Below are 19,279 nucleotides of genomic sequence, written 5' to 3' on the forward strand. Positions count from 1 at the left end.
TGATTCTGTGGTTTTGCTGGTGGTATGAAAGGATATAACCCAGTCCATCCCTTTTGCCACTTGTTTGGCCACGTTTGGAGCCAGGAGTGCATCACAGGCAGTCCCTGGGGTGTGCCCAGTGTGGCAGGGAGTGCTGCTGTGCAGGGCTGGCCACGCTCTCAGGCAGAGCTGGCTCTGTCCCTGCAGCAGGAACAGCTCTGTGCAAGGAGCTCAGGTACCCTGGGCACAGTCACACTTCATTACCCAGCTCTGCCAGGAGTTTTTAGTGGAGAGCTTGCCTGGGGCTCGCTGTGTCCCAAAGCTATTTCTGGGCTGCTGCAGTTTACAAGGTAGCTTTTGTTCAAGGCTGTGCCTGAAACCACAGTGCAGCCCCTGCTTCTAAACAACCCAACACCTCCTTTCTTTTTTTAACATTTCCACTTTCAGCTCTGGCATTAGTACATTTTGTGGCTTCTCGGAATTAATATTTAAGTTGTAATGTTGTTAATAGCTCAGCCTTTAATTTACCTGTGTTGCTAGAAGCAATTAATAATACCTTACTGATTCTCCATGAATAGCATAAAATATTGATGTAAGAGCAGAAGGACTATTTATACTCCTGGAATTATATGCCCTCATTTCACTTGTCTATAACAGACAACTTTAATAAGACTGTAGGAGGAGAGTTATGTTGGCTTCTCATATATTTTCAGCCATAGTATTTGGTTTTATTCCAGAGTGTTTTATCATTAGCTGCTTGATATGTTTTTATATTGGGTTTACAAGGAGAAAATGGGTAATATTTTTTATCCCTGTTCTACAGCAGGTGACACCAGGTGATCCTAACATGTCACATCCGCAGGCAGACAGTGAAGCAGGACAACTCCCTGACTTTCAGTTCAGTGAAAAGCTAAAAATTCTGCAGGAGAAATGGTTCCAAGTCTATTTTGAACAGAATTTTGAGGGGGAGAATTTGTCAAATGCTGTAAATCTGGAGATTAAATACAACTTTTTGTCCATAGAATAAGGCCCATGTCTGTCAAAGCTTTGCAGGTAAAGACTAATTGAGAATGAGGAGAGGTGGAGCTCCCATTCTGCAGCACTGCTGGTGAATAATGAATGGCCATTTGACAAGCAATGCTCACAGATCATCCTGCAGAACAGAATGTGGCTGTGGTGTGAATATTACACAGGAAAGGAGAAGACAGATCACCCCATCATGCTGAATAAGTTATCAGAGAGGGCAAAGGAAAGGATTACATCCCAAAGGTTTGTCCCTATTGTTCCATGGCAATGAGAAATATTGTTTGTGTGAGGCTGAGTTTGAGAAGCCCTAAGAGCCATTATTCTGTTCCACAAGTATTTGTCACTAATTCTGTTTTCTTTGGATCTTCTTGGTGAATATTTGCTATTAACCCCTCTACATATGTATATGTACATTTATTTCCCCCATTCTTGTCTAAATTATAACTGGAGTCAAAACCTCATGTTTGTCTGTGCTGAGATTACTTTAGACATGGATCTGGAGCTCAGCTAAAACTGGGGAGCTGAGAAGACACATTTAAGGCATAAAGAGGAAACAAGGCCCTAATATTAAACCTCTTATTGCAAAGCCTGTTTGCTAAAATACTGAAGCATAATTTCATCTCACAAACATCAATGAACAGGTGACACCTGTTCAAACACTTTATTATGGTCCTCAAAATATTGCTGTACTGCGAAATTAATTCAAATAAAAATATCCAAAGGAGTAAGAAATAGGAGAAAGGAACTCTCCTAATTCATATTCTTTATGCCAGCCTTGCATAAGAATTCTGAAAAGCCAAGAGTACATTTTGAAGTGTATTTCAAATTTGCATGATCTCAGTGGCAAGTCTGTGAGAAAGGGTGGTCAGCGAGGGTGGAACCAACCTGAAGCTTCTGCTTGGCTCTTCTGCACCTTTTCTGGGAAACAATTTTGGGTGTGAAATTGGAAAGTGGATTATTCTCCACGTCCTTCAGTCCTCTCAGTGGGAATGGGGTTAAGAGAGTTTTTGTGTCTCGCAGAGAATTTAAATTATAAATGACTTTATAAGGTGCTCAGACTCTCCAGTAAACGTGTGTGAAGTGTGAAATACATCCAGGCAGGGACAGTTAATGTTAGTTTAATAATATCAAATCAGGAACCTTCCCCATCAAAGCAGGCTGAAGTGACATATAATAATGGTCACTGATTGTTACTGGTGTAATTTTCATTCCTTTACATTGTGCTTTACATTGCCAACACAATCAAAAGAGTTTTCTTTTGCCAGAAAAACACTTCTACTGAATTATGGCAGGCTGGGTTACTTATGATTTTTGAAAACACTTAAAGTTTTTGTGCTTTTTGAGCTTAAGGACAATGGAAAAGAACACCACTTTTATTTTTATAAGTATTGTGACATTTTAAGCAATGGAGAAAGGTTTCTCAATAAAGCCTTTCCAAGGAGCTCCAGGGATCCAGGAATTACATGTTATCTCATTGAATGGTGCAGGTCTTACATACATTGTTCAAAATAGAATTTCCTTCCTCTGCCTCCCCCAGGAGCAGATGGTTTCAGTGTTTTCTTTCTTTGTTTTCTTGTGGATTTATGATTATTTCACTCAGTTGCCAAGACTCGTGTGAAAATTGGAACTTGACCTTTTCTTTTAATCAGGCTTTTTTTTTTTTTTTTGCTGTCTAAAAGGCAAGAAGAAGGTACCAAAGTAAATGTGAACTCAAAAAATACTCATTTTTTTTTTTTAACAGAGGATTATGGAGTTAATTCTCTTATGAGTTCTACAACCCAACAATTGCGTGCTAGAGTGGCCAGCTCCCAGCATCCATGGCTGGAATCAGGAAGCCAAGCAGAAGAGGGAGCAGGGCATGCAGGAGAAGCTGTGAAAGTGTAAATGGCAGAGAGAAGCACAATTCCCCTGGCAGGTGATTTCTGTGTCTCACCCAATAGATTTCATTTCTCAGCCCCGTGTTTCAGGGAGTTAATAGGACAGAGCCCTGTGAATAGCGGGAGGGAAGGGTGGCACATCCCATGGATGGGGATTTATAGCCCTTGCAGTCACAGCTTTATGTTGTGCTGTCAGTGTGGAAATCTGCTCCCCCACCAGTGGTGTTCAGCAGTGTCTGGGGAGGTTGGAGGGGTTTGGGATGAGCCCTCTTGGGAGCACCTTGGAATCTGAAAAGGACTAGTTGGGATCCCCTTCTCCTCACAAATCCACCTGTAGAAATTCACCATCCTAAACATTTGTGTGGAAAACAAGGCCTGATGTCAGAAAAAATGCTGTATTCTGACATCCATGTGGTGACACACGTGGAAAACTTGTACCATTTTAAAATTCCCCATAAAATATTATTTATGGTACTTGAGTCAAGTATCAGGGCACACTCGGTGCTTCCAAACCCCAGTAAATTAATTCACCTTGTCATCCCTTTTGGGCAGAAATGCAAGAATTGATATTTAAGTAGATTGGAAAACAGCAGCAGCATTTTTCTTCCTGTTTTTCTTCCTATTCTTGCCTAGCATTGTGTGTCAGATGTGATAAAGAGACAAACATGTTGTCTGTTTGGGAGTGTGGCAATATCTGTGAACAAATCCAGATAACTTCTGGGCTGACAAGGGAGATAGACAAGTGTCAAACTCTAATTCACATTAGACCAGCAGGCAAATGTCATCTCCTGCTCATTTCCACATCACAGCTTTTGCTCTGTGCTTGGTTATTAGGAAAAAAGCAGGTATATTTGGGGGGGTTTTGACAGAAAAGTTTAGAACAGATGGATGGATTAAATTTGTCAAGGGAAATATTCCCATTTAAATTTGCTGCTATTGAGGCTCCGATATGAGCAAGGTGAATTCATTTTGATTTTTCTATGAGGAAGAAAATTAAAGGCTAATACAAAGGTTATTGAATTAGCTGCATAATTCTTAGCAACAAAACAAATGCTAAACAAGATAACACCAAAAAGGTGCTAAGTCTCAAGAATAATCCACATGAACAAGTCACATTTTTTAAGGTTTGAGAATATATGACAACATTTGAGAATATATAACAACATCTATTGAAAGGAACGTGGTTTCTTTATAGCCCAGTTAGAAAGGCAACACCATAATATTTATAAAACCAGATAAAAATGCTTACACAAGTAGTGTATTTATAGTCACAAATCAGTGTAGATTTTAACCTAGGAATATTTTTAATTGTATTTAGTCTTTGATTTTTCCAGATCAGCCATACATCTGTCAGCTCACTTTTCCCCAAACTTGTATGGTGATTTCCACTTTTCAGCTGGGTTCAGTTAATATTTGTGTATATCCAAAGTAAAAAAAAAAATAATAATACTTTCTTTTGAAACCCAGAGAATAGCTTTGTAACAGAATTCTGGTGTTTTCTTTTAGGTTTACGAGACAGCTTTGTAATGAAACATGCAAATCACACCAATGTGTTCTGCTTTCTTTTTGGGAAATATTTCTCTTTTCCACATACTACCTGGGAAAACTTACTAAGCTTTCAGTCAAGAATATGAGTGTTGTCAATCAAATTCAGTTTCCCCTTGAAACGTTGAGAGATTTTCACATTGATGTGATCACAAGTACACACTGAGGTTCCAAGCAGGTGTTTTCCTGAATTTCTGTATTTTTTTTTTCTTTTTGCAGCATGCTGTTGTTTTCTGTGATTGTTTAATGCTATTTATTAAAATCACACCAAACACTTTGTTGACCCATTTGCATTTTGCAGCACTGCACACATGAAGCTTTTAAAAAGACCCTGGCTTAGCTTTGATTGGGAAATGGCTTTTTTTCATTTGTGCTCACTTATGTAACCTGTGTAATGCAAAATGGATTTCACAGGCAAAATGAAATAGAGAGCAGCTCAGAGTTTTATTAGTTCATATACAGTTTGAACAGCATTTGCTTGATAAATCCTCAGCTGCAGATTGAATGTTTGTTTCTTCATGGATTACCACTTAGTTTAGAAAGCCATATAATTTAAATTAAATTTCATGACCCAGTCATCTGTGTTCACAAAGAAGGCTGAGAACACCAGGCCAGAGCATTTTGTGCTGGACTGACAAAGAAGCCACTTAACAGAGCCACTCCTGCAAAGCACATCCACAGATTTCCCCAAGGTTATCCCTGTTTGCAGGCACCAGAGAACAATGCAGCCCTAAAAAAAATACACCTCTGATTGCTTTTATTGCAAAATTAAAGATGATGGATTGGAAAGAGAAGAATTAGGTGTGTTATAGGTGATAACAGATCCCCTCATTTCCCTTGAGCCATTAGGAGGGTGCAGAGGAGCATTTGGTTAAATTAAAGCCTAATAGAAGTCGTGAAATACTGAACTTTTCATGACTTATTGGAAACCTTTCACTGGGGAAAACACCATAACTGCATATGTAAAATAGATCCAAGAAAGCAAATTAGGTGATTACTTGTGAAACAAAAGCCTGTGTGTAGCTCTTCTCCATTTTTCCCTATGGATTTGAATTCATTTTCCATGTCCTGTAGTCTGCTCTAATCTGCCTTTTCCACTCCCTGTGCTGATCTCATGGATGCACCTGCACCCTGCACAAGGTCTGGAAATGCCCTTGTACATTTTTTAGGAAGAGCTGGGCTCAGCTGAAGGGCACAAAAACAAAACTGAGCCAGTTTGGGATCCTTGACTGTGGCTCTGCCCATGGCCAAGGCTTGCCGGAACATTCTAACAAAAGCTTAATCTTCGTTGGAGAATTTGAAGTTATAAGGAATTTCTGCTGCCATAAGCATGATTGGGATAGCCCCAGGCTGCTCTGTGCTCTCACCCACCCAAATTTGTTGTTGCACATCTCAGTGAGCTGTACCTGTGGGGGGAACAACCAGACAGAGATTGGTTTGTGCTCATCAGGGCTAAGGGAAAAAATGTGTGAAGGAAAAACTGGAGTTGTTTTCCTGTGGCAATGTGACTGTTTGAAGGAGCTCTGGCCAGTGACTAAATTTCTGACAACAGTGGAGTATTTTGAAGTACTGGTAAGGATATAGACAGTTACAATGATGATATTATTACATAAAAATAGGTTTATGAGAGCAGAAATCACCCTCCAAAATTTGAAATATAAGTTATAGCTGGGCAAGAGGAATATTTTTGACCCATTGCAGTGCATTGCAAGACTTGTAAGATGGTATAATGGGATATGCTGCAAGTGCAATGGGTAAATATAAATTTTGTGTGTTTTTTAAGGATGTGGTGAATCCAGTTGTGACTGAGCTTTTAGATTTAGATGTCAGTGAGGAGAGGCATTCTTTGTTGTCAGACCATCATCAGTGGGTGGGGTCATGCAGAGCACCTCTAATATTCTGCTCTCTGTGTTGCTTTTGGGATTTCCCTTCTGTTACACCCCGAGGAAGAATTTTTGAGGCACCTTGGAAGGTTCCCCAGTCTGAAGAGAAAATTGCTGCTCAGCTCTTTGACACTGGTGGATGTGAGAGGAGATCAGTTTCAAAGGAGTGACAGCAGATTGTGCCTGCCCTGGGTGCTGGAGGAGTCACCCAGAAGGTGCAAATTCAAATAAATTTCCTGCTTATTTCATTGGTCACTTCTGCTTATTTTGTTGGTCACTTCTGCAATATAGAGCAGATTGGAAGCATAAATTGGTAAGTGACAGCTCTTTAACCACACTGAACAGTAACCAAGCAGGCATTAGTTCTTGGGAGTGGTTTTAATCAATTCCCTCTCTGACTAAAAGCTTTTGTTTGTTTTGATTTGTTTTGTAAATAGAGAAGCAGATTTGACCATTAGCCGTCCCAACTTTGGCTGAAAATTTCAATGAAATTAAGTTGCTGTTTCCAGCTGGACCATCAGTGCTAAACAGCTCAGTGTTTTTAAACAACTCTATACCAGTTTTTAAAGGCAGGAAATTCTGTTCCTTAGTGAATTTCGATGGGTTAGCTTTGTTTTTAAATTAGAGGTGCTAATTTAGATTTGGATCACATTTTGGTATTGATTCTCTTTAACAAAGAATGAAGATTTCCTGTGAGCACCTCAGGAAGGCAAAGGATTACTTGTGTGCTGCAGCAGTGCCAGTGTGTAATGCAGCATTTTTAATGTTAAAATGAGGAGTGATAATCCCTCCCAGAGATTCCTTAATCTGCTTGAGAGGCAGGGGTTTCCCCTTAGAATTCTCTGCAATTTTTAACTGTGTGGAGCACTGGTTTGAGCCTGTGTTAGATGCTTGTCACATCCTTGCCCAAGGACATTGTTTTGAGAGAGTTACTGGAGAATCCACAGCAGTTTTAAGTTGGAAATGCCCTGAAAATATAACTAGACTGTTAGAGAAAGAGGGCAGGAGGATCTATATATCTATATATTTTATGTATTATATCTAAATATTTTTTAAAAGATGTAAAAATATGTTATTTTTCAAGAAAAATCAATTAGATGTTTTAGTTTGGGGGATTTTTTTGTTGTTGTTTGGGATTTTTCTGTGTGGTTTTGGTTTGGTTTGTTTGCTTTTATGTTTGCTTGTTTTTTGTTTTATGTAACTTATTCCAAGGCTTACCAACCCTCAGAATCACCAAGGTTTCCCCACCATGTAACCCTGCTGCAAATAAAGCTGGGTATGTGTAATTTAATCAGGTTGATATATGGTACAGTCAGTCCCAGACCTGTTACTGGGGGCATTTTAAATACTGAAAGGTTTTTTTATGCTTATATGTTCTTGCTCAAAGAGCCTAGAATTCTTTCCACATTTTCATGGTGGCTACAGCTGAAACTTTTCCAGTGCTCTGCTTCTCCTTCTTAAACTTTAAGTGGCCTCAGTTTGGTGACACTGAGAGTTCATCTAAGAATATAAAAACCCATTTATCTGCAGATAAACCCAAAAGTTGTGAATAGATGCTATTTTTTTTCTTGCTAAAACCTTGCCAAGGTGTGCTCAAAGTGCTTAAGAGATAATTCTGGTGATTCCCCGTGGGCTCTGTGGATTGCATTGCAGTTTGCTGATTCCCCTCTGCCCTCACTCAATACCAGGCTCGACCTTCTGCAGCCTCCTGTGAGCAGATTTCCCTTCCCCACCCTGGAGCCATCGATCTCCTCTCTGCAGCCTGGACGCCTCTTTCTGTCTCATGGACTTGCTCACTTCTTAAGAACTTGTTTATGGCTGGTTCTGAATACATTCAGTGATTTGGCTTCGCTGCCTCGTTATAATCATCAATGTTACTGTTTGCCATAACATCCGTGTTCAGTTGAGTCCCAAGCACCATTAATAGTGAGTTTGCATTAATGTTGTGTGTCAGAAAAACGTGATTCTGCTTTTTTGGCACAGAGGAGAGCAAGGTTTAATGCTGCCTCATTACACAAATCCCAGGCCCATAATTCTTTTGTCAACCTGCTTTATAAAATAGATAGGGCATTTGCCAGCATGGCAAATCAAAGGATTAAATATTTAATCTTTTAGAAGCTTTGCTGCTTAGGATCTACAATCAAATCATAACGTCACTTACTTTTGCTTTGAATGGAGAGTTCCTTAATGGGGAATGTCAGGAGATGGAGTCTGGAGAAGAGATGAGAAGGAGCAGTCAGGAATAAAGCAAGGACAGGTTTAATATATGGAAGCTTGATGGAGGTGGCACACAGAAAGGCAGGGGAATGCTTTGCTTCTCTCTGTGATACACAAAAATGAAATTAAAATGCACTTATATGCAGGCTATGAATTACTTGCCCAGCAAGGGTGAAAACAAAATTCTGTATATTCTCTTGATATCTGTGCTTTCCTGAAAAACTCAGTTTTGTCATTCCTAATTCCCACTGATTTGGTAATAAAAGCAGGTCTCAAAAGGCTAATTAGTGCCAGTGCTACAGCCTTTGCATTTTTGTGTGTGGATGTTGTGTATGGCTGAACACACACGAGATGAACATTTTTATTTTTAATGTTTGCATAACAAAGCTGGTCAGTCTCCCTGCTCTTCCTGGGGAAGAGCACTTGTTTGGACTGAGAGGAAAAACAGAGTGGAAGGAAACAGCTCCAGGTATCACACTTTACATCCCCAAATGCTTGTTAATCCCCTGCTGAAGCTTTTGTGGGGCAGGAATCGCATCTGGGCAGGAAAGGGCACGAGGGCCCAAGCAGAGTAAGGGCAATTTGGGTTTTTTTCCATGTGCCTTATTGTGGGGGATAATACCAAAAAATGCTAAATAAATTCCTCCTGCCAGGCTGATAAGGGCAGAAGGATCTCCCAGTCTCTGTGAAGGGATCCTGTTCACAGCTGGGTGTAATGGACTCATGGACTCAGTGCTCCATTCCTCCAGCGAGGCACCACCAGTAAAAGAACCTGACTCTGCAGAGCTCCTGAACCCAATTTTCCTGAAGAAATCTGATCAGCAAACAGAGACATTCCTTAGCATTTAGCTAGCCAAGTTAATTTCTGAAGGGGAGGAGCAGTGGAACACAAAAGCAGAGTTAATTTAATGCTATCTCTCCTAGCATTGAGCAGATGTTAGGAGAGACTACCAAAGCACTGCTGAGAATCAGTTCAGTTCCTGAAAATCTCCACCTCGTTAAATTTCTATGTATGGAAAGCAATTTTTTCACTGTAGATTATAATTTTATTAACATAGCTATTAGCACTACAGACTCTGACAATGAACCCAGAGCATTAAAGGACATTTTCTAAAAATAAGCAAATTTACATATGTAATAATAAACTTGTGACTAACCCTTCCTAAACATTAGAGAAAGGAAAAAGAACTCCAAATCACAAAAAAAAAAAAATCAAACTGAAATAAAGAAAAGATCTGACTAGAAAAAGCCCAAGCTTATTGATGGCTATAAAATCTTAATGCAACTGTTTTAGCAGAAAACTGTGGATACATGTGGAACTGTAAGAATTGGTGGGAGCAGGTTTCAAACTGGGTGGTGTATATAGAATAAACACTAGTGAGCAGTGGTTACAGGGGGAAAGCTTGAGGGCACAAACTGCCAGAGATAAATTTAAATAATGAAAGAAAATTAAATGACCCTATTAGTCTCAATATAGGGAGAGTAGGTAAATCTTGAAATATTGAATTTCTCACATATTTATTCTGTGTCCTCACTCCTTTCAGGGGTTTCAAATATAGGTCCAGCCAAGCAAGGCAGATGTTGGCAATATGACCTAGGGCTTGTGCACCTATTTTTGTTTGTAGAGGAATTGCTTTCAAATGTGTCCCTTTATATTTTCAGTGCAATACGAATGTTTCTTCTACTTTAAAATTCCTGTGAGCCTCTGTTCCCTACTGCCAAATAAAAAGAAGTGCAGTTAGCCAATGCATTTCCTATTTAGTCTCATTAGCACTTTGTAGCAGTGCATTTTCAACTTCTAAAACAATGGCCAAATATTCTGGTTGACATTTGTTGTTATTGAAACTCAAGAGCTCCACAAAGAAGCAGCACAGAGTGGGGACAGCAAGAGGACACAGAAGCTGGAAAAACAACCATAATGTGGGGTTTTTTTCCAATTCTGACCAAAATAAATAATGCCTTTTGTTTTTTCCAAGCAATTTTAGGAATTCAAAGCTGGTGGCTCAGAAAGTATTTTTTTTCTGATGTCTGAGAAATCCAGTGAAATGACTCTGTGTGTTTGTTTATACCTATATATTCACACATATGCACGCACACACACAAACACAGAGACTCCCAAATATGCATTCACATGGTGCTAACAACCTAGGCTAAATAAAAAGCAAGGAAATACAAAATTCAAGCTGTTTGCTTTGCCTTATCTATTTCCATTATGCATGGTAAATATTGCAGATCATATGGTCTATAAAACCACACGCTGCTTGGAGCCTCCTCCACAACAGGGGACTCTGAGGATGGATGCAGTAGCAGCTCTGAGTTTTCTAGACTTTTTTTATTTAGTTGGACTTTTCATGATATCTGAATTTTTTTTTTTTTCATGTGAAGTTCCTTTATTTCCTGTGGTTTTCAATTTAAAAAAAAAAAAAGAAAAAAACAACCCAACAATATGTTGAGGTGGGACAGGAGGCATATGGGAGCCTTGAAGTTTTTCTCTCAGGATGTCTGAGTTTTGAAGGAAATAGAATGCAGCAGGGAATAATAGTGGATGGTTAATAAAGAGTTTTGATATTTCTCTTGCTGGGAGCAGCTGCCTGTTCAGAGTCTGGGTCCCAGAGTGAATATTTGAGTTTCTCTGAGCCCCAGGTCAGCCCAAGTCCAGCTTCATTAAAGCATTTCGGCTTTAACTGATCACCCAAAATTTCACAAGAGAACTGTGTTAAAAAAGGAAAAATAACTTTTCAGGAAGTTAAACATCTAAAACTGTTCCCTGAAATCCTGTTTGTGTGTTTGCTGCATAGGTGGATAGCCATAGGTAAGGTAGGAGTAAGATCTTTCCTTTAGTGAATATTTAATATTCCCAAACCAACCCAACCAGTCACCTTCTCTGCCCAAGATGAAACTGTATTTATTCCTAGAGAAATGTTGGTGTAATTGTAGGGGATCTGTGCACAGGGTTTTCAAATGATTTTATGGTCAAGTTTTGATTTAAAGCCAGAAGTTATTGTAAATTGTGGTGAGTTAATGCCAGCATTCATCCACAGGAGAGAACTGTTGAAACAGGAGAGCTCTTTTGCTGTGTTAGACATGTTAGTATTAATTCTCTCTGATAATGGGATAATATTTTTAGGCAGAGTTAATAAGATTATGATGCAAAAGTGGGAATCTCCTTTGGTTGGTTAATTACCTTCTGCTATTATTTTAATTTTATTATCCTAAATTCAGATTGAAATTAGCACTGGGCATTACAGTGAGATATTTTAGGATATTTTTTGGGATTATCTGTGAATGGGATGAGTGACTCTGCACCCAGAGCAGAGCCCAGGACTCTGTGGTCAGCCAGATCAGCTCCTCTGGGTGCAGGCTGGGGTTAGGTAAGAAATTCTGCCCTGGATCCTGGTGATTTTGGTGTTTGTTTGACCATTCCCTGGCTCCTCCCAACCTGGCCCAGTTTGCACAGCCCCCTCTGGGAGTAAATTGACATTTTTTCCTGTGATTCATTGGCTCAGCCAGGGCAGCACCTGTTGAGATCTGAAACTCAACCTGCAGCACTGACATTCCATCTCTGCAGCCCCCAGGAGGGCTCAGCTAATGAGTGCATTCCCTTTTAGGTGGCCTTGGTTTTGACTTTGCATTTTTTTGGGTTCCTGAGGATGTGTTTAAAAAGCTGAATTTGATGCTTTGTTTGCAGCCTGTGAGCTGGGCAAGAGGACAGTTCATTTTCAGATGAACATGTGACAGACACCTAAAGTTCTTCTCTTCTTGTTTGCTGAGCATTCATTTTCCATAAAATATAAATATTTAGCATGTCACTATGCTATGTTCAACAGAAGAGAAAAAGAAACTATTAAAATTATGCCTACATAAATTTAGAGAAATAAAAGAAAAAGAGATCATAGTCTTACAGAGCAGTGAAAGTCAGAAGAGTTCTCAATGTATGAGTCTAAGGCTGGCAATCTCAATAGAGGAGTTTTTAATTAAAATAATTCTGTTTTATTTTGATGAATCAATACTAAAAGTTCCCACAATTACATTTAATGTTATGGATTACAGGAGAAGGATATATTTTTATGGCTGAATTCAGCTTATCACTACCACACACCTTTTAAAAATTCCTGTGGTCCCCCCTCAATCTGTAAGGCTTCATTCTATTAGTTATAAAAATACAGAAACTCTTATACATAAATTAGGAAATAGTTTGATTTCCTCTGTCTTATGAAAACATTCTGTCCTTTTACTAGCAAAAATATCTGCATATTCAATTTTCTCCTGAACTTTCCAGCACTGCACAGGCGAACCCAACAAAGGGATTTTTCACTGTGTTAGTTTCAGCGACTTCAAAAGCATCATGTCAAATATGCACTGAGCCCTTTACAAACAGCTAAGCACAGAAAACCTTTATTTCAGGGCTGCTTTGGGGCTGAAAGCAACGAGTTCTGCTCCTCCTCAGGGGTGAGGATGGCAGTGAGGATGCAGTGAGGGGGAAATGCCACAGTGCCAGGATGGCAGCAAATTCTGCCAGAACTGGAAATGGAGCAGAGCTGTTTCTGCGAAGTGCTGGGTGTTCTGTTTGCATTGCCTCTGCTGTAAACTTTGTGGGGGCTGAGGAATGGCTAGGAAATATTATAATTAATTGTTCAGACTTTATTTGGTTCAAGAGGTGAAGTGATTTTCCTGTAATTTTAATATTTCAAATATTTTAAGAGCAGCCCTGCTGAGAAGGACTTGGGGGAAAGGCTGGACATGTCCTGGCCCAAAAACCACCCGTGTAAAAAAAAAATTGTTGGATGGAGGATTGTGCCCCTCTTTTACAAGGGTGTGTAGTGACAGGAGAAGGGGGAATGGTTTTAAATTGAAAGGCAGCAGGTTCAGAAGAGATTTTAGGAAGGAATTCTTCCCTGTGAGGGTGGGGAGATCCTGGCACAGGTGCCCTGAGCAGCTGTGGCTGCCCCTGGGTCCCTGGAAGTGCCCAAGGCCAGGTTGGATGGAGCTTGGAAGGTCATGGCAGGAGATTGGAATGAGAAGATCTTTAAGGTCTCTTTCAAACCAGGCCATCCCATGGTTCATTCAGTGATTCTGCCATTCAGCAAATGTCAAAAATAGGACATTTCCCAGCATGTTCCCTCCAGGCAAACCAGCAGGACTGGTTCACAGCTCGGATCAGCAGCCTTCATGCAAATCTTGGACAAGTTGTGCTCGGAAGCATCAACAGCTGCGTTCAGAGCAGAGTTAAAGCCCAGTTCAGAAGAACAGCACTGAATGTTCACACTCAAAGTAGGAAAAGAAATGCCTCTCCTTGCAGAAGGTTCCTGAAGTTCATCCAGCACAGGGTTCATCAAGTCTTTTGATGTGTGACAATAATGACATCTACAGTGGTATGAGATCAGAAATAAGTTTTCCTGAAGATTAAAAGTCAGGGATGCTGATCAGAGCATCCTTTTAAATATATAATTGCAGCAGATGTAGCTATAAATGAAAGCCAGGCAAATGTTTGCTGGTGGTTTTGCATTAGGACAATGAAGGTGCTGAAGGCTGGAGGCTCAGCTGCCGATCCAAGCTCTGCTTGAGGATGAGTGGTGGAGAGGACAAAGTGATCTCAAGCACTGCTATTGTATTTGTCTACATTCCAATTTCTGTTAATACCACTTATCATAAGACTGCAGCATCTGCTCAGCATTCATTGAATTGATAAAAGCCTGTTCTTGCTTTGATGGGGCCACTGGAAACAAAAGATCATCTCACCTTCCCTTGGAAAGAAATGCGAATCACATCACTGAAGGTTTTATTACAATGAGGCAGAAGTAAAAGTCAGCAATTTCTGAGTTTTGGAGTCAGCTGGGTTTCTGAGTTTGTCCTACTTTAGAATGGCCTCCAATGAAAAGAAAACTTCTTACAGAAGAGAGAAAGGACGGTGGGTGTCACTGTGAGCATCTGCTGAAGATTTGGGGTCCAGTCAGATCCAGCAGGCACTGCTGTGTGCTCCAGCACAGTGTGTGGGGGAAAACATGTGGAGTGGAGCTTGGATCTTGAGCAGAATTTGACCTCAATGGGAGCAGAAACAGGAATTCTTATCTTGGAGACAATTCTGGGCATGAAAATTCTGGATGTGAGAAATCCAGGGATACAGATGCTGACTTTGAAATATTACCCTGTAAGGATACACACAAGGCACCACAAATCAAACCCTAAATTACTTTTAATCTCTTCACTTGGAGAGATGGAATCCACTTCAAGGGAAGCAAATAAGCAGATTTTTTTAGATGCAATTTTTAAAAAGTGTCTAAACCTAGTGGTCTGCAAGTGGAAATTAGGTCAATACAGCCTCTTCTATGAACAATTTTTATGGAAGTTGACATTTTACCTACCTATTTAGAAGGAAAAACTAAATCTTGTTGTCTGTGTCTTCTAATTGATCAATGCTGTAAGTATCATCTTGCCAATAGGAAAATCCAATTTTAAAAGGAGGGAAAATATTTATAGAGAATAAACTAACTCAGGAACAGAAAAAAAAGGGTTAAGATTTATTTACATCTTTATACTATTTTATATAAATTTCGGTTTAATATTTTAAGTAATGTAGCAACAGTGAAGTCATAAAATTGTCTTACTTGTGTACTCTAAACTACAGCATGAAATTAGCAAAGATGGAAAAAAAAGTGGGGTTTTCATCTTAAAATTATTGTCTCAACTGAGCACATTTAGAAAAACACAGAATGAAAATTACAGGTCCTTGGAGAAGTGTTTGAGTTATGGCTGAGCCCCAGGGCTGCTGTACAAACAGCATCCTACCAGAGCCTCCTGTGTGTGTTGTAAGCTCCTCTTAAACTGAGGTGGAGTGAGAAAATTTTCAGGTTTTCTCATATTTCTGGAAATTGTTTTTTAGAGGCATTTATATCCTTTTGCACTTCCTGGGCTAGAGGAATGGTTCAGGTTAAGAGCATCCTCCACAGATCAGAGGGCATGGGATAAAATTCCTGAATATTTGTGCTGCTAAAGCAGTTACTAATAAATACTCAACAAAAAAAATCCTCTGCGTTTTTCTGGATTGACCTGCTGGTATTAATAGTCTAATTATTAACATTCTAACACATTCTGAACTTCAGAGTTGTCCTGCTTCCCTCAAGCAGAGAAATCATCCCGTTGCTTTTCATCCTCCTTTTTCTGAGGTATCTGTGCAGTTTCTTAAATTTTTATTTACAAAGAAATTGATTGCAGAATGTGTGACTAAAAATAGACATTTCTGAGAACATTTCTGTCAAAACAATGTGAGAAAGCTGCTACCCAGATAAATCAGTTACTTGTACTGACTTTCTCCTCTAAAACTTCCCCTCTTTGCATGTTTAGCTGACAGACTCAGGAGTGAAGTGGTTTTTATTCAAATAACACAGAACAACACTGGCAGCTCCGCAGGCCTTTCCAAGGCATCCAGCTCATTCAGGAAAAAACACTGTGAAGATTAAATACCTCTAAGGTAAAATCCAAAGCAGCAATTTTTCATCACATTTCAGAAAATTGGTCCCTAAATAAGTTAATTATGGAGAGTAATAATTTTAGCTCTGCAAGTTACATTCGGTAAGTAGCTGCAGTCAAAATCCTTACTATTTAGCTAAAATATGGAGTAATTTAGGATTTTAAAAAGGTTACTTTTCAAAGGAACAGTGGATATTTCATTATTTAATTAAGACATTTTGGGTTGTTTATTTCTGTCAGTAGAAAAAAATCTGGTTTTCTTTGGCTCACATATACATATATATATGTGTATATATATATATATATTTCTTTTTTTTTTCCTTTCTGGTCTGTCTGCAAACTAAGAAAAATGTTATTTTCCTGACTTTGCTCTGGAGTTAAGAGACTTGTTTTATTCCCATGGCTGTTCCCTGATCCATTGTCTTTGCCTGGGAGTGCCAAACACAGGCCCCCTCTCACCCAGATTTTTTTGCAGTGCAGACATTGCTCATTGGAAATTGGATGCTACCATCAACCCAACTTCCAGGCCATCAGGAGGGATTTATCAGGGCTAATCACAGGCTCCTTTATGGGGCCATAGCTCCTGTTTCAGTTCCTCCCAAGGAGGGAGAGGCTCCATCAGTCTGGTCGATACCATAATCCCCTGGAAGGAAATACAGCTGCAGAAAAGAGTCTCTCTGTGTTTAGCAGGTGTTTATTTTTCCCCTCGGTGACAGCAGCTCATTAGTAGCTCTGGAGTCAATGAAATTAGAGCACTGTCAGTCCAGCAGAGCTAAGTGGGGTTTGTCTCTAATGCTGGGACACTGAAAGTCTTTATCCTACAGAGCTCCTTCAAAGGCACGGCTTCAGCTGGCCAGCAAAGCTGTTTCCTTTGTTGGAGTGTTATCCAAGGGGCATATTGCAAAAATATGCTATGTAAAAGTGATGTTAATGATGCCCAAGAGCTGGCAACAGCAGTATAGGCTTTCTTAATGCTTGTTAAGAACTGAAGAGTAGGTTTGGTTTGTTTTTGTAGCTTAATGGTCAGGAAAAGAATTGTTTGAGCAATCACTCGTTGCTGCTGGATAGCTCTTCTCACCTCTGTTACTTATTCCTGTTTAAATTGTTTCTACACCAGTCTGCTGTTATTTCTGCAAAAGGCTTTAGAACTCTGTGTTATACCAGGCTGTTTAAGAGAGAAGAATATTTGCCAGTTCTAAATATGTTTTTTCATTCTTTATTCTCACAATGAACAGGTAAAGTACAGCGAGTGCTCATCATTTTCATACTAGATTTGTAATTAACTTTTGGAGGTCATCACTAAAATGTGGTTGAATTGCTGTTTCCACTGAGAGCTGTTTCAGAATTTTGGCTGCTGCTGCAGCTCAAGGCTCAGTTTCTGTGTGCATTGTGCGGTGGCAAATAGCAAATTAAGGCTGGAATGCTGTTGAGAGCACTGCTAAAACTTCCTTTGACTTTCAAAAGAGCAGTATCAGAACTCCACCACACTCTGTGTGTGATTAGGAGCTGCAGTGTCAATGCTAAAGGATAAACTGTTAGACAAAATTCATCAGTTGCACTCGATTACGTGCGTCAGGAATCTAAAAAAGGCTCCCAAAGAGAACGTGTAATTTAGCTATGAATGGCAGCCTCCATGCCCCAGTACAGCTCAGGATCTGGCTGGAATTTTTACTTAATGTGACTTTGTGCTCTTTTCTGAGAGACCCCCTGGACTGAATTTGCAAATATTTTAAGCTGCTGTTGCCTGTGTCAGTACTGAGCAGTGCTGCAGATTGGATTTGGAATTATTTCAGTTCCATTTCCTAACTCCCATTTTGGATCAAGTTGGAAATAAAAGTGAAATGTTTCCTGGCACTGCCTTCATCTCCTTCACTCTGGCCTCTGCTATTCCAGTTACTCCTCCTTCCAAGAGAGGGAAAGTGTAGTAGAGAATCACAGAATCACAGAAAAGTTTGGGTTCGAAGGGACCTTAAAAGTCATCTTGACTGGATTGAAACAAATCAAAGTTCATTCACTACCTGCTTGAATTAATGTGATTGTGTAAATTGACACAAAGTGAGCAGAGTTTGCAAAGGGCAGAAAGGGAGCCACTGATAAAAAGCAGAAGAAACTGAGAAAAAAACAAAGCCTATTTTGTGCATTTTGCTTTTCCAGATGCATTGTAATTGTCTGTTCCCACATGATATGAATTATTCACTTCTATTATTATGCCAGACCTGTGGGAGCACACTCATTTACCATTGGTGCATACGTTGTTACCAACCTACACGTTCTGCTTGGCTTAGCCAGAATCTGCAGCTGAGTTTGATTCAGCACTTCCTCTGTCAGAGCTCCTAATAAACCTATAGACCTTCAGTGTATTAAAACAATTCCTGGTTTTCGTAGGCTGCTTCAGAGTCAATCCTGGAAAATCTGACTGCGTATATTTACAGAGAAAGAAAGTGGGAAAAGAAAGAAATCTTTCAAAAATCAGAGGAAGTGATTAGCAGTGTAGGGTGTCATGGAATCCCAGAATGGTTTGGGTTGGAAGGGACCTTAAAGCCCTTCCAGTTCCCCCCCTGCCATGGGCAGGGCACCTTCCTGGGAGTCAGCAGCTCACAGCAGGACCCAGAACCAGGCACTCCCTGGAAGCAGAGCCAGATCTATTCCAATTAAACACGTGTATAATAACTTAGGGTTTAGAGGAAGGGAATTAGTGAGTCCTCGGTGTGCATGTAGACATCCTTTTAGTCAAGACACCTTCTGTGAATTAGCATAAGAATTATGCAGATAAGCTCTTTATCTCGCTTCTCTGTAGTTCTTTGAAGTCCTTAGAAGTTTAGGAATTTAGCTAAAGGAAACTGAATAAGCAAGCAGCATTTTGTTTGTACAAGAGATTAACTTTGCTTAAATACAGGTATGGCTTCACATTGCTATCTACTGACAATCATTTTTCTGTATGCCCATGTAAAATTAATTTTATATCTAAGATGAGTTTTACAATTCACAGCGTGTTGCTGTGAGTTGAATTCAAATTAATTTCTTAAGGAATAAGAGTATTCTCATGATGAATTTGGAACAGTGTTGGTCTTTGTGGGACTCCCAGAGAGAAGAAAATAAAAGGCAAATTGCAGCAGACAAACTTTAGATGTAGTTATTTCGATTTGCAGACAGGGAGGGAAGTCTGGGATAAACTTGCAGACAGGGAGGGGAGAGAGATACCAACCAAGAAAGGAGAGTGGAAACCTAAATTCCACAAGAAGAATTCCAAAAGACCTCAGTCCCAACAGGAGAATGTTGTCACTG

This window comes from Geospiza fortis, unplaced genomic scaffold (assembly GCF_000277835.1).
Source record: "Geospiza fortis unplaced genomic scaffold, GeoFor_1.0 scaffold29, whole genome shotgun sequence".
Lineage (NCBI taxonomy): Eukaryota > Metazoa > Chordata > Aves > Passeriformes > Thraupidae > Geospiza > Geospiza fortis.